General features: G+C 46.7%; 1 protein-coding gene across 1 annotated transcript in view; it reads left to right on the plus strand.

Annotated features, from left to right (window-relative positions):
• Window positions 1-340: 340 nt before the first annotated feature.
• Window positions 341-15,662, plus strand: part of SV2B (synaptic vesicle glycoprotein 2B) — a 294,017-nt gene continuing 278,695 nt past the window's right edge. The window contains exon 1 of the mRNA XM_073568738.1: window positions 341-481. The gene's annotated coding sequence lies outside the window, so the exon portion shown is untranslated. The remainder of the gene's footprint in view (window positions 482-15,662) is intronic.

A 15,662-nucleotide genomic window follows, 5' to 3' on the forward strand; every position in this document is an offset into this window, starting at 1 on the left:
AGAAAATTTGGCAGCACTACCAAAAGAAGTCGGGTGCAATAAAACCTGTTAGGTGATGTCCAAACCTCCAAAATAGAAAATCAGCTGCTAATGGGTCAGTAAAGCCACGGTTTGTCACTTTAATTTTTGGAGTGCTGCCTGTTTTTTTTTCTCATCTATCTATCTATCTATCTATCTATCTATCTATCTATCTATCTATCTATCTATCACATAAGCCTCCTGTCTGTTTCCCTCAGCTCATTTCCTCTCCTATCCTGCATCCTTTCATCTGTCGAGCTCCCTTTCTCGGTGTGGAGGCGGTGATGCTATAGGCTGACATATGGTCCTGTTCTGTTTTCGCAGGGCTTCCCTCTGGTGCATCATTAGCATGCTTTACTAGGCAGGTCTGCATCACTGGAAAGAAAGGAGATTCTGGTTGAACACACAGCTTTGTGAGAACTGATCGTACAGCACTGTAAGGGCACACAACTCCAGGTGACAGGTAAGACACATTTATTTATATCCTTAGCATAATTGCTATTTCTGCCCATTCTTGGACTTGCTGGCAGATGCAAATTGAATGATTACTCACTCATCGCATAAGTAATCGCAGGACTGAATCCTTCTTCATTATCTTTTTCTACTTCAGTCCAGCGAGAGTAAATCCAATACTGTGGATAGAACTCAAGGTGACTTCAAGGGCATGAGACTTTCACACCTTGTGTATAAATCTTGTCTGAAACAATCCGAATGGAAATGATAAGAGCTTGGATCCTCCACAATCCTTAAAAGTAACCTTGTGTTTTTTTTAACACCTTATCTGAGCATGTTTGCTCATCACTAGTAGTAACTTATTTCTAAGGCTGGAGTCACACACAACCATTAAAAAATCGGTCCCATTTTAACGGTACGAAATCGCACAAAGAATTCTTGGCCAGATATCCGTCTGTCATCCCATTTTCCGGCAAGGAACCAATTTTAATCGCATCTAAGCATCAAATTGACATCCAATGCCAATGCCTGATGCCCTATCCTGTAGACCTGGAGAAGTTGTGCGATTTAATCGCAAGTCACACGTTTGGTGCGTTTTCCATGCGTTTTTTTATCGCATCCATAGACTTGCATTGGGGAATCCGATCCGAAAATCGGTGACAATCGCAGCATGCTGCGATTGTCTCGGTCCGAGGATCGAATGCGATAAAAAATCGCATGATGTGAGCAGCAATATAGAATAACATGGGTTCGAATGCAATGCGATTTTTTATCGCATTGCATTCGACCGTTTTAATCGCTAGTGTGACCCCGGCCTTATAGGCGGTTCGTTTTTTGCTTCCTTTGGTGATAAGTTACTGTCTATGACGCCTAGGAGCTAATTTACATTTGCTGATTGCGATAAATGATCGACGATTAGACATAAGCCGATCAGTGGTTTACTTGCCTGATTAGATGATTACTATGCGAGCAAAGAATATCATCATTATCAGCACATCATCTCTCTATCTACCTATCATCTATCTATCTATCTATCTATCTATCTATCTATCTATCTATCTATCTATCTATCACTCATGTGTGCACAGGACATATGTTGCTAAGAACATGATTTTAATGCGGGCATGTTTGCTCAAGATGATAGGATTGAGTGTTATAGTGAACACTTGCTCCCGATTATCGGTTCCTCTAATGGACCTTTAGAGCCTGTTAAAAAAATATCCGTCCTCTGATCAATAACAGTGGGAGTGAGCAAGTCACTTTCTCATTTTGGTACCTGCCACTGTATGAGGGCACTGTGGCTGTCCATGTTATGGTGGCACTGTGGCTGCTTGTACATGTTATGTGGCGTAAAAAGCAGAAATCTATTGTAAAGTAGCCTGTGTCTGTTGAGTAGTGTTCATGCTGTTTCCATATACCGGTGTAAGCAGGTCACTGAATGCAACAGGAAGACAAGGGCAATTCGGAAGTAACGGGTTTAACTATTTATTTTCTGAGTGTGAATACGGGAAGGAGGTGTTTGGAAAAAAGGGTAACTCATGAGGGTATTTGTTGAGTCAATGTCAAATATACAATAAGATCACATTTGTTATAGACACACTATAAGTCTTGTAGCGTGGTGTCATTGTGTAATATACAGCTCTGGCAAAAATTAAGAGGCCACTGCAAAATTTTCAGTTTGTCTGATTTTTCTCTTTATATGTATATTTTTGAGTAAAATGTAAATTGCTCTTTTATTCTATAAACTACTGACAACATGTCTTCGAATTTCCAAGCACTAAATTTTGTATTTATTTTCAGAAAATGAGAAATGGTCAAAATAACAAAAAATGCAGTGCTTGCAGACCTCAAATAATGCTAATAAAACAAGTTCATAATAATTTAGAAACAGCAATACTACTGTTTTATCTCAGGAAGAGTTCAGAAATCAATATTTTGTGGAGTAATCATGATTTTTAATCACAACTTTCATGCATCTTGGCATGCTTTCCACCAGTCTTTCACACTGCTTTTGGGTGACCTTATTCCACTCCTGGTACAAAAATGTAAGCAGTTCTTCTTTGTTTGACGGCTTGTAACTATCCATCTTCCTCTTAATTACATTCCAGAGGTTTTCAATGAGTTTCAGGTCTGGAGTTTGGGCTGGCCATGACAGGGATTTGATGTGATGGTCCTTCATCCACACATTGATTGACCTAGCTGTGTGGCATGGCACATTGTCCTGCTGGAAAAACCAGTCCTCAGAGTTGGGGAACATTGCCTGAGCAGAAGGAATCAACTGTTTTTCCAGGATAACCTTGTATGCTGCTTGATTAATGCGTTCTTCCCAAAAATTTACCTACCCAATTCCAGCCTTGGTGAAGCATCCCCTGATCATCACAGATCCTCCACCAAATTTCACAGTGGGTGCAAGACACTCTGGCTTGTACACGTCTCCAGGTCTCCGTCTAACCATTAGATGACCAGGTGTTGGGCAAAGCTGAAAATTAGACTCATCAGAGATTACCTTACTCAAGTCCTCTATGGTCCAATCCTTATGGTCTTTGGCAAATTTCAGCCTTCCTCTCCTATGCTTCTCATTGATACGCTTTTTTCTAGCTTTACATGACTTAAGCCCTGCCTCTAGGAGCCTGTTACAAACTGTTCTTGCCATGCACTTCACCCCAGCTACCAATTGCCATTCTTTTTGAAGGTCACTTGATGTCATCCTGCGGTTGCTGAGTGATATTAGAATATAATGACAGTCATCCCGGTCAGTGGAGAGTCTTTTTCGCCCTCTGCCGGTCTGTAGCTTTGTTGTCCCCAATGTCTGGTACTTGACTTTGTTGTAATGGATTGCTGAATTAGAAATTGTAAGGATGGAGGCAACATGATGCTCACTGTATCCCTCTGTTTGTAAAGCCAGAATTGAGCCCTTTTTTTCCTCAATCAAGACTTTTCAACTCCTTTGGCATGGTTAAAAGTTATTTTTTCATTCCTATTACTTTTGGGACATTGCTAGCACTTGTTTTGCCATCCAGCTTGTCCTATTGCAAGAGGATTGTGAAAACCACAGCAGGGTTTTTTTTATACTTTCCTTCGTTAAATAAGATTTGGCTCAGGTGATCACCTAATCATAAACACATTAAGTAGAATGAAGTGTACTCTGGTTGGAATTCAACCGACACTGGAAAGGAATGGCTGTCAGACATGTAGAGAAGCTGATTTTTATAAAACTGTGCAGTGGTCTCTTAATTTTTGCCAGAGCTGTATATTTAGTTTCTTGTGAGAACAATGTTCACAGTGATGAGTATATCTCTTTAATGATCCCCTTTATCTTCCAGGCTGTAGCAGAAGTCTCCATTTCTTTCCACTAGGACAAAAGTCAATGTTGGAAGTAACTGCCCTGTTCATTCACACCTCCTGGTCACTGCCACAGATCTTGGGGGCTTGACCTGTGATAGATGTCTGTAGGGTCTAGACAGAAGGCTGGGTCTGGGGTCTTGTCCAGCATTGTCCGGTCTCTGTATTTTGACTGCCGTAGAGCTGGGCCTCAGATCTTGACTGATGTTGTCTTGTCCACGGATCTTGCCTGCCACAGTTTGAATCTCACTGGCAGGTGCACAGCTGCCCGCCAGTCTGGTCTATCGTGTGTGGCCTGGTATCTCGGCCATGACATGCCCCCAAATACACACCCTGCTGCTCTCTCTTTAGCACAAAATCCATTCCTGCCTTTGCTCTCTGGCCTTTAATGTCGGCGAAATGCTTCATGGATGTCACTTGAACTGGTACTCCATCTAGACTCATCCTTCTTGAGAGACTTCCTCTTGTTATTGGTTACTCAGGGTGCAGGTTGGACAATAGGCGGGGGCGGACCTACCACCCGTGCATTGAACGGGGGAGAGGGGGCCCCTCCAGCCTCCAGCACCGCATGCAGGGGCGCAGCTATAATGATTTGAGTTGAGCCAGCTGCTCAAGCAGCAGGCAGCAGGGGGCCGTGGCATGATGCGCTGTTGTGAGTTCATTCTCTGGTTTGAGAGGTGGTGCGGCTGGTTTGATCGGTGGAGATCTGCCACCTGAGAAGGAGGCTGACGATTGCATCTCAGGATTCTCAGATTGGATTTAAGACAGCCGACGCCCTATTCAGTTGCTGGTGATTCCTTCTGGCTTGTCAGCTCTTGGTTTTCAGCTCTGTTCCAGTCTTCTAAAGCTAAGATTTTCTGCTAATGTTCACACTTGATTTTGTTGGTCTATTCAGTTTTATGTGTGGTCTTCCAGCCCCGGCTAGGGGCTGAGCTGAATTTCCACTCTTATTTATCAGTATTTTGCCAATTGGCTTTTTGTCCCTTACTAGTTCCGTCTCTTTTTGCTCTGTCTCAGAATATTCCAGAGTGCTGATATAGTGGGAGAAGTCTAGTGACTTCAGGGTTAATCTTGCTGTCAGAAGTGTTGGACATTATTTTTGTATGGTTTTTTGTAGGTTGCAGACAGTGACTTGCCTTTCCTTTCCTGTCTAGTTAGTTTGGGCCCCATCATTTGCTCAGCCTATTTTCCTGCCTGTGTTTGTGCCTTCATCTTGTTTCACCGTCAATACATGTGTGGGGGCTATCTATTCCTTTGGGGTCTGCTCTGGGGCAGTTAGTTTTCCCTTTTCTTGCTTTAGGCTTATGTAGTCCTCCGGCTGTGACGAGGCGTCTAGGAACATCGTAGGCACGCTGCACGGCTACTGCTAGTTGTGTGGTAAGATCAGGGATCTGCAATCTGCATAGTTACCAACTTCTCTGGTTTTCTGTGGCTTAGCTTGTTTTGTTTTTTTTCTCCTCGGTGACCCATTCATAACAATGTGCTCCTCTACTCGCAGCACCTACAATTTAGCCTCTTTTGCATGCTGGTGCTGCGGTCAGTGCAAGAGGTTTGCTGTAATTGATGAAGTCACAGGAGTGAAGGAGTCAGGGCCCCCTGATCATGTGACCCCTGACTCCTCCCCTCCTGTGACCTCATGACAGGTCCTGTGCAAAGCCCTAGCCCTTGGTTTACGCAGGACTCAGCTGGATGAGGGGAAGTAAGTTTATGTGTGGGGTCAGGGGAGTTTACAGGGTGGATGTAGCAGAGCTGTGTGTGTACGAGGTGTACGGAGCAGAGTCGTGTGTGTGCGAGGTGTAAGGAGCGGAGCTGTGTGTGTACGAGGTGTACGGAGCGGAGCTGTGTGTGTACGAGGTGTACGGAGCGGAGCCTTATGTGTAAAAGGTGTACGGAGCGGAGCCGTGTGTGTGTGTGAGGTGTATGGAGCGGAGCCGCGTGTGTGTGAGGTGTATGGAGCGGAGTCGTGTGTGAGTGAGGTGTACGGAGCGGAGCCGTGTGTGTTTATGAGGTGCACAGAGCGGAGCCGCGCATGTACGAGGTGCACGGAGCGGAGCCGCGCATGTACGAGATGCACGTAGCGGAGCCGTGTGTGTACGGAGCGGAGCCGCGTGTGTGCGAGGTGTGCTGAGTGGAACTGCGTGTGTACAAGGTGTATGGAGCAAAGCCGCAAGTGTACAAGGTTTACGGAGCGGAGCCATGTGTGTACAAGGTTTACGGAGCATTGCCATGTGTGTACAAGGTGTACGGAGCAGACCCGCATGTGTACGAGTTTTACGGAGTGGAGCCATGTGTGTACTGAGTGGAGCCGTGTGTGAGGTACTTCAGGGAATGCTTCAGATCCATCATCATGTCCTCCTCCAACACTGCGGACAGTGTCCTTTGACAGATTGTGTTCTTGATGCTATACGCTATGGTGAAGACTCTTACTTACGCTATATATATATATATATACGGAAGCTGATAAGTTAAAGCCAGGGATCATTATACTACAAGCCTAAAACCCCATTCTGCCTCCATACAGCAGGATTATGGCCAACATTTGCAGACTGGTGAGTGATAACACTGCTTCTTTGCATTGTAATTCAATTCATTCTATGCTGTTTATAAATATACTAGCTATGAACCCATTCTGCGCCCAGGTGGCGGGCATTTTTATTGGTATATGGTCTCCCATCCTGGTATGTGCTGCCCCCCTCCTATCCTGGAGTGCATGGCACCCCTCATCCCTATCCTGGTTTGCATGGTCCCCTCACCCCCACTATCCAGGTATGCATGGTTCCCTCACTCCCCTTTCTTGGTATGCGTGGTCCCCTCACCATCCCTTCGTGGTAAACATGGTCCCCTCACTCCCCTTTCATGGTATGCATGGTCCCCTCACCATCCTTTTGTGGTATGCATGGTCCCCTCACTCCCCTTTCATGGTATGTGTGGTCCCCTCACCATCCTTTTGTGGTATGAGTGGTCCCCTCACTCCCCTTTCGTGGTATGCGTTGTCCCCTCACCCCCTCTCCTGTTATGCGTGGTCCCCTCATCCCCCTTTCGTGGTATGCATGGTCCCCTCACCCCCCTTTCGTGGTATGCGTGGTCCCCTCAACCCCCTTTCGTGGTATGCGCGGTCCCCTCATCCCCCCTTCGTGGTATGCGTGGTCCCCTCACCCCCTATCCTGTTATGCGTGGTCCCCTCACTCCCCTTTCGTGGTATGCATGGTCCTCTCACCCCATTTCGTGGTATGTGTTGTCCCCTCACCCCCCTTTTGTGGTATGCATGGTCCCCTCACCCCCTATCCTGTTATGCATGGTCCTCTCACTCCCCTTTCGTGGTTTGCGTGGTCCCCTCACTCCCATTTCGCGGTTTGCATGGTCCCCTCACTCCCCTTTCGTGGTATGCGTGGTCCCCTCACCCCCCTTTCTTGGTAAACGTGGTCCCCTCACCCCCCTTACATGGTATGCGTGGTCCCCTCACCCCCCTTTTGTGGTATGCGTGGTCCCCTCACCCTCCTTTCTTGGTATGCGTGGTCCCCTCACTCCCCTTTTGTGGTATGCGTGGTCCCCTCACTCCCCTTTCATGGTATGCGTGGTCCCCTCACTCCCCTTTCGTGGTATGTGTGGTCCCCTCACCCTCCTTTCGTGGTATGCGTGGTCCCCTCACCCCCTTTCGTGATATGTATGGTCCCCTCACCCCCTTTTGTGTTATGCATGGCCCCCTCACCCCCTTTAATGGTATGCATGGTCCCCTCACCCCCCTATCCTGTTATGCGTGGTCCCCTCACTCCCCTTTCCTGGTATGTGTGGTCTTCTCACCCTCTTTTTGTGGTATGCGTGGTCCACTCACCCCCTTTTGTGGTATGCGCGGTCCCCTCACTCCCCTTTTGTGGTATGCGTGGTCCCCTCACTCCCCTTTCGTGGTATGTGTAGTCCCCTCACCCTCCTTTCATGGTATGCATGGTCCCCTCACCCCCCTTTCTTGGTATGCATGGTCCCCTCAGCCTACTTTTGTGGTATGTGTGGTCCCCTCACCCCCTTTCGTGGTATGCGTGGTCCCATCACTCCCCTTCCATGGTATACGTGGTCCCCTCACCCTCCTTTCGTGGTATGCGTGGTCCCCTCACTCCCATGTCATTGTATGCGTGGTCCCCTCACTCCCCTTTCGTGGTATGCGTGGTCCCCTCACTCCCCTTTCGTGGTATGCGTGGTCCCCTCACCCCCCTTTCATGGTATGCGTGGTCCCCTCACCCTCCTTTCGTGGTATGCATGGCCCCCTCACCCCCTTATTCTGGTTTGCGTGGTCCCCTCACTCCCCTTTCGTGGTATGCGTGGTCTCCTCACCCTCCTTTCGTGGTATGCGTGGTCCCCTCACCCCCCTTCATGTTATGCGTGGTCCCCTCACCCCCCTTTCATGGTATGCATAGTCCCCTGTCCCCCTTTCCTGGTATGCATGGTCCCCCTCACCCCTATTAAACTACACACACAAAAAAAAACATTTATAGTCACCCTTCTTCCCTGTGCTCCAGCACTGCCTATCACGTTCTGCTGGATGTCGGGGGAGGAGTCTGGTGCCAGAGTACGCGCATGCCCATAACGCTGTCCAGCGCCATATTGCTGAACACACACTGCAAATGTGTCTTCAGTAAAATGGCGCCGGATCGTGCTATATGCTTGTGCGATTCCGGCCGCACTCCTGGCCCAGTCTTCGGCCGAAGAGAAGCGCTGCAGCAACGCTCCTCCCGGTCAGGTAAGTACGTAAGTATGGTGCCAGACATAGCGGTATGCAGTGTGTACGCATACCGCCATCTCCGACGCCATACACACTCCTCACCACGCTGCCTCATTCTGTCTGGAGCCAGACTGCGCAGGCGCGTCGCGCTTGCGCAGTCTATAAAGGCTTCGGACAGAGTGACGCTTAGCGTGTTATATTATAGATTACCTGAAGAGCCTGGCATTGCCCGGGCATAGTAACTAGCGGTGGTTAGTTATAACAAATTATAATTATTATCCTTCATCCCATAGTCCCGTGCTCATACAACCAATTTGTTTACTTAAAGGGAACCTGTCACCCCCGCAAGCGTTTTTAAGTAAAAGAGCCACCTTGTGCAGCAGTAATGCTGCATATTGTCAAGGAGGTTCTTTTATTTAGGGTACCTTGCACCGCAGAAATAATTGTTTTTAAAATTGGTCAGACATACCGGATATTTGTCAGGGGGGCAGGTGTTTCCCCATCTGACAGAGACACCTCACATCCATCACTCATGTATTCCTGCATTTTGTCTCCGCCTCCAAATCTTTATTTTCAAATCATGGCGCCTGCGCTGTACTATGTCTTCTTGGTTACCGTCGCCCGTCCTCTGTCATGATGTCAGCGGCCAGAGATCCGGCCCCGCAGTCGCTTATGGTTTATTCACACTGCGGAGCAGGAATCTTGGGCATGTGCAGTAGTTATCTGCACCCGAGATTCCCAGCCCCGCAGTGTGAATAAACCATAAGCGACTGCGGGGCCGGATCTCTGGCCGCCGACATCATGACACTCACCTTCCAACGGCCCCTGGACTCTTTCGTTCCTCTCACCACGCTCCCGGTATCTTCCGGTCCCAGTAATGCTTTGGCGAAAGACCGCTGCTGACGTCGCGCTCTCGTGAGAGTGACGTCATCTCAGGTCCTTCGCGCTAAGCATTACTGGGACCGAAAGATGCCGGGAGCGTGGATAGGAGATCGGGGGCCGTCGGAAGGTGAGAATAACCTTTTTTTAAAAAAATTTTTTACATTATTTTTTACATTCTATCTTTTACTATTGATGCTGCATAGTAAAAAGTTGATCACAATTGTCAAACACTATGCTTGACAAGTGTGACCAACCTGTCAATCACATTCCAAGCGATGCTTCAAATCGCTTGGAATGCGCTTGAATTCCGCACGCGGAAATCGTGTGAAAAACGCATGTTTTCCATGGGAAAACGCATGCGTATTTTCCGTGGCACGAGTTGCGGAAATTCTCTCGGAAATTTCCGCAGCATTTCTGCAACGTGGGTACTTAGCCTCAGTGTGACACGTAGCAGCGACCAGGCCCCCGCTGTGAGATCACCGATTGTGGTGGATTGTCCTGGACCATCTTTTGAACGTCGGTCTCCCGCTGGCCATATTCTAGAATACCCGATGCATTAGAATCGGGCCACCATCTAGTGTATATACAGTATATATATATATATATGTATCCATTATAGTTACTATTTAAATTTCTGCTATTTGCATACCTGCACACCTAACATCACAGCCTAAGAAGAAATCTAAATCAGAGTAGTATTTAGGGGTAAATCTGGTTATTAAGCAAACATAGCCGATTACTGGCACAGGCCCTAATGTGTAATATATTAAACATCTTTTACTGGCTCTGACTTCAGACTACTAAAGTTCAATAATAGCACAGGAAGCAAAGTGGGTATTAACTGGCCACTAAAGGAATGAAAGCCCAGACGGCGGCTGAAATCATTAGTGTAAAGGCTGCATCGCTCTCCAATAATAGCAATGTTCGGGGGGCTCTAAGTATTTGCAAGGCGCTTACACTATAAAACAATTGTGCTACCTATGGCCTCATTCACACATCCATGTTGCATGTATGTGTTGTGTTTTTTTTCACAGATACATCACATACCCATAATAATCTATGGGGCCATTTACATGCCTTTGTTTTTTCACGGATGTGAAATGTGTTCATGCAAATCTCCATGTCATTTTTTTCTCTGGTATCACAGATGAAAATTGCCAATATGATGTAAATTTAGTAGAATGGAGAGAATCACATTAGGTGGGAAATGAGGAGACTTAGAGCTTCAGATAAGGTTTTTATTAGTACCAACCCACCTAACGGGATTCTCTCCATTCTAGTAAATATACATCTAGAAGATATCTCCTGTCACGGGGTAACAGCAGATATTCATGCCGAAACAGGTGTTGTGCCTTCACCACCACCAGGTGAGTGCAACCACCCCCTCAGTAATGTTCTTTTAAATGGTACTGCTCTATTGTGCGCTTTTGCCCCTCTCTAGAACCCTTCAATATGATGTCTATGGGTCTGTGATACACGGCACACGGATACCATCTTTGAGCCATCCCTGTATCATCCTTGTGATGTCTGTATTTAACATTGCAAAGGATAGGAGAAGCTTTGTTGCTTTTTTTTCCATCTGTGAAAAACACTGATGACTGGTGGTAAAATCAGAGACATGGATGACATTAATCTAAAACACTGATGACACAGTGCCATTTTTTTTATGTACATGTGTAAACTCAGTCGTGTGAATGAGGCCTAACCCTGTATGAAAATCATTATGAATAGTATTATGTAATAATAGTGGTCATGTAGGCCACAGACGGCCACATTGGTTGGATCCATTCGATGCACCCCACCCATCAGAGTGGTCACTATAGGGCCGACGCCAACACCAGAAACAGCTGATTTCCGGGGCAGCTGGGTATCGCACCCCCACCTTTCAGATACTAATGAGCTATCCTAAGGAGAGACTATAGATATAAAAGTCCTAGACAACCCCTTTAACAGTTGTCAGTGACTTGTGCAATGTTATATTATCTCAATCCTCTGAGATAACCTTCTGTTACAAATTATCAAGATGGCGCATTGTGAGTCATGATAACTTTTGCTACCTCTGTATCTGATGAATGTTTCTATAGTTTTTAATAGGTGACACTTCAAAAAAGTATATTTCTCTGGATTTGGCAATATACAATGAGTTATTTAATAAGATACACAACCATGTGATACATAGAGTATTTGAGAGATTTTCCTGGCTTATATACCATATATACTCGTGTACGAAATAAATTAATGGAAGCAGAGCGCAGACTCAGAGATGAGCGGTGACGTCACCGCTAGTTACTGAGCATGCGCTGGCTGCTTCCATTCATTCTGCAGTAGTTTACAGTCGGAGCGGCTGTGTTAGCAGTGCTCTGCCTGTAAACTGATTAACCCCCAAGATGGATTATGCCGTGGGACGTGACTGAGCACCGGACAGGTAATGTATATGTTTGGTTTAATATTTTCACCTTTTTTACAGGAGAAGGATGGTGTCGCAATGGAATTACGAGTGTAATAAAGATTTAAACAATGTGTGTTGGGTATTCTTTCATTAAGATCCTTTGCTCGTATTGTGTGTGTGTTTATTTAACCCTTGAGTAACTCTAGGATTAGTAATGGAGAGGTGTCCTATTGACACCTCTTCATTACTAATCCGGGCTTAATGTCACCCTACAATAGAAAGGTGACATTAACACCTTATCACCCCACTTGCCACCTCTACAGGGCAAGTGGGAAGAACCTGGCAAAGCTCCAGAATAGGTACATCTAATAGATGCACCTTTTCTGGGCAGCTGAGGACGGCTGCTTTGAGACTTGGGGGGCAAGATCAATGGCCCCTTACCAGCCTGAGAATATCAGCCCTCAGCTGTCAGCTTTATTCGGTTGGTTGTCAAAAATAGGGGGAAACCCACGCCTTTTTTAAAATTATTTGCTTAAATAATTAAAAAAACAGTGTGGGGACCCCTCTATTCTTGAGAATCAACCTTGCTGAATCTGACAGCTGAGGGCTGCAGCCCCAGCTGTAAGTTTCATCTGGTTGGTTCACAAACAGAAGGGGACCCCACGTCAGGTTTTCATTCATTCTTCTCTCCTGCTCGCACTTGCCGGCAGAGGAGGAGAGAAGAATGACAGCCGCGTTCAGTATCAGCCGCAGGGGAACAGCGCTTACTGTAGTACTTCTTTCCCGGCGGCCGTCCGTGTGGTCCTGATGCGGCCCATAGAGTTGAGCGAAACGGGTCGAAAAATTTCAAAAGTCGCCGACTTTTGGCAAAGTCGGGTTTCATGAAACGAAACCCGACCCTAGGATGAGGTCGGCCACGAGGTCGGCGACTTACGCGCCAAAGTCGCGTTTCAAAAGTTTGTTTTGCGCTCTTTTTCAGCCAATCAGGATCCACGGACACTGTGGGCAACGTGATGACATAGGCAGGGGTCACCACCATCTTTCAGAAGGGCATGCAAGTGATTGGCTTGCTTTGGTGGGCGTCACAGGGGGTATAAAAGGGCGTGCACGCCGACCGCCATTTTACTTCTGCCGATCTCAGTATAGGGAGAGGTTGCTGCTGATTCTGTAGGGAGAGCGTTAGGCAGGGAAGAAGACAAAAAAACTGCTTCTGCTGCTAGCGATTTGGCCTGCACAACACACCAGTCACTGTGTGTGCAGTGCAAGGGGAGGCTATATAGTGGTGTATCAGTGGTGTTGGTTGTTGGGCTGCCTTCTAAGGCTTCCTGACATTCCTGCATTGCTGTTTACCCACTGCTCCGCAAACTGCTTTTTTAAAAGCAATCCCAATTTTTTTTTTTGTCCTGCTGAGAAGAAAAAAAAACTGCTTCTGCTGCTAGCGATTTGGCCTGTACAACACACCAGTCACTGTGTGTGCAGTGCAAGGGGAGGCTATATAGTGGTGTATCAGTGGTGTTGGTTGTTGGGCTGCCTTCTAAGGCTTCCTGACATTCCTGCATTGCTGTTTACCCACTGCTCCGCAAACTGCTTTTTTAAAAGCAATCCCAATTTTTTTTTTTGTCCTGCTGAGAAGAAAAAAAAACTGCTTCTGCTGCTAGCGATTTGGCCTGCACAACACACCAGTCACTGTGTGTGCAGTGCAAGGGGAGGCTATATTGTGGTGTATCAGTGGTGTTGGTTGTTGGGCTGCCTTTTAAGGCTTCCTGACAGGCTGGCATTGCTGTTTACCCACTGCTCTGCAAACTGCTTTTTTAAAAGCAATCCAATCTCCCTTATCCTCTAGTCACTTTTGTCACAGCTGTGCCATCGAGCCTGTGACATAGCGCTCAGATATCAGTGGGCCTCACACAATCCAAAAGTGTCCAGTGTCCACAAGTGTCTGCAGAAATTCAAAATCTCCCTTATCCTCTAGTCACTTTTGTCACAGCTGTGCCATCGAGCCTGTGACATAGCGCTCAGATATCAGTGGCCCTTACACAATCCAAAAGTGTCCAGTGTCCACAAGTGTCTGCAGAAATTCAAAATCTCCCTTATCCTCTAGTCACTTTGGTCACAGCTGTGCCATCGAGCCTGTCACATAGAGCTCAGATATTCATTGGGCCTCACACAATCCAAAAGTGTCCAGTGTCCACAAGTGTCTGCAGAAATTCAAAATCTCCCTTATCCTCTAGTCACTTTGGTCACAGCTGTGCCATCGAGCCTGTCTCATAGCGCTCAGATATTCATTGGGCCTCACACAATCCAAAAGTGTCCAGTGTCCACAAGTGTGTGCAGAAATTCAAAATCTCCCTTATCCTCTAGTCACTTTGGTCACAGCTGTGCCATCGAGCCTGTCACATAGTGCTCAGATATTCATTGGGTCTCACACAATCCAAAAGTGTCCAGTGTCCACAAGTGTGTGCAGAAATTCAAAATCTCCCTTATCCTCTCGTCACTTTTGTCACAGCTGTGCCATCGAGCCTGTGACATAGCGCTAAGATATCAGTGGGCTTCACACAATCCAAAAGTGTCCAGTGTCCACAAGTGTCTGCAGAAATTCAAAATCTCCCTTATCCTCTAGTCACTTTGGTCACAGCTGTGCCATCGAGCCTGTCACATAGCGCTCAGATATTCATTGGGCCTCACACAATCCAAAAGTGTCCAGTGTCCACAAGTGTCTGCAGAAATTCAAAATCTCCCTTATCCTCTAGTCACTTTGGTCACAGCTGTGCCATCGAGCCTGTCACATAGCGCTCAGATATTCATTGGGCCTCACACAATCCAAAAGTGTCCAGTGTCCACAAGTGTGTGCAGAAATACAAAATCTCCCTTATCCTCTAGTCAATTTGGTCACAGCTGTGCCATCGAGCCTGTCACATAGCGCTCAGATATTCATTGGGTCTCACACAATCCAAAAGTGTCCAGTGTCTACAACTGTGTGCAGAAATTCAAAATCTCCCTTATCCTCTCGTCACTTTTGTCACAGCTGTGCCATCGAGCCTGTGACATAGCGCTCAGATATCAGTGGCCCTCACACAATCCAAAAGTGTCCAGTGTCCACAAGTGTCTGCAGAAATTCAAAATCTCCCTTATCCTCTCGTCACTTTTGTCACAGCTGTGCCATCGAGCCTGTGACATAGCGCTCAGATATCAGTGGCCCTTACACAATCCAAAAGTGTCCAGTGTCCACAAGTGTCTGCAGAAATTCAAAATCTCCCTTATCCTCTAGTCACTTTGGTCACAGCTGTGCCATCGAGCCTGTCACATAGAGCTCAGATATTCATTGGGCCTCACACAATCCAAAAGTGTCCAGTGTCCACAAGTGTCTGCAGAAATTCAAAATCTCCCTTATCCTCTAGTCACTTTGGTCACAGCTGTGCCATCGAGCCTGTCACATAGCGCTCAGATATTCATTGGGCCTCACACAATCCAAAAGTGTCCAGTGTCCACAAGTGTGTGCAGAAATTAAAAATCTCCCTTATCCTCTAGTCACTTTGGTCACAGCTGTGCCATCGAGCCTGTCACATAGCGCTCAGATATTCATTGGGTCTCACACAATCCAAAAGTGTCCAGTGTCCACAAGTGTGTGCAGAAATTCAAAATCTCCCTTATCCTCTCGTCACTTTTGTCACAGCTGTGCCATCGAGCCTGTGACATAGCGCTAAGATATCAGTGGGCTTCACACAATCCAAAAGTGTCCAGTGTCCACAAGTGTCTGCAGAAATTCAAAATCTCCCTTATCCTCTAGTCACTTTGGTCACAGCTGTGCCATCGAGCCTGTCACATAGCGCTCAGATATTCATTGGGCCTCACACAATCCAAAAG

Source organism: Dendrobates tinctorius, unplaced genomic scaffold, assembly GCF_039654945.1.
Source record: "Dendrobates tinctorius isolate UK_male_01 unplaced genomic scaffold, ASM3965494v1 ptg000022l, whole genome shotgun sequence".
NCBI classification, from domain to species: domain Eukaryota; kingdom Metazoa; phylum Chordata; class Amphibia; order Anura; family Dendrobatidae; genus Dendrobates; species Dendrobates tinctorius.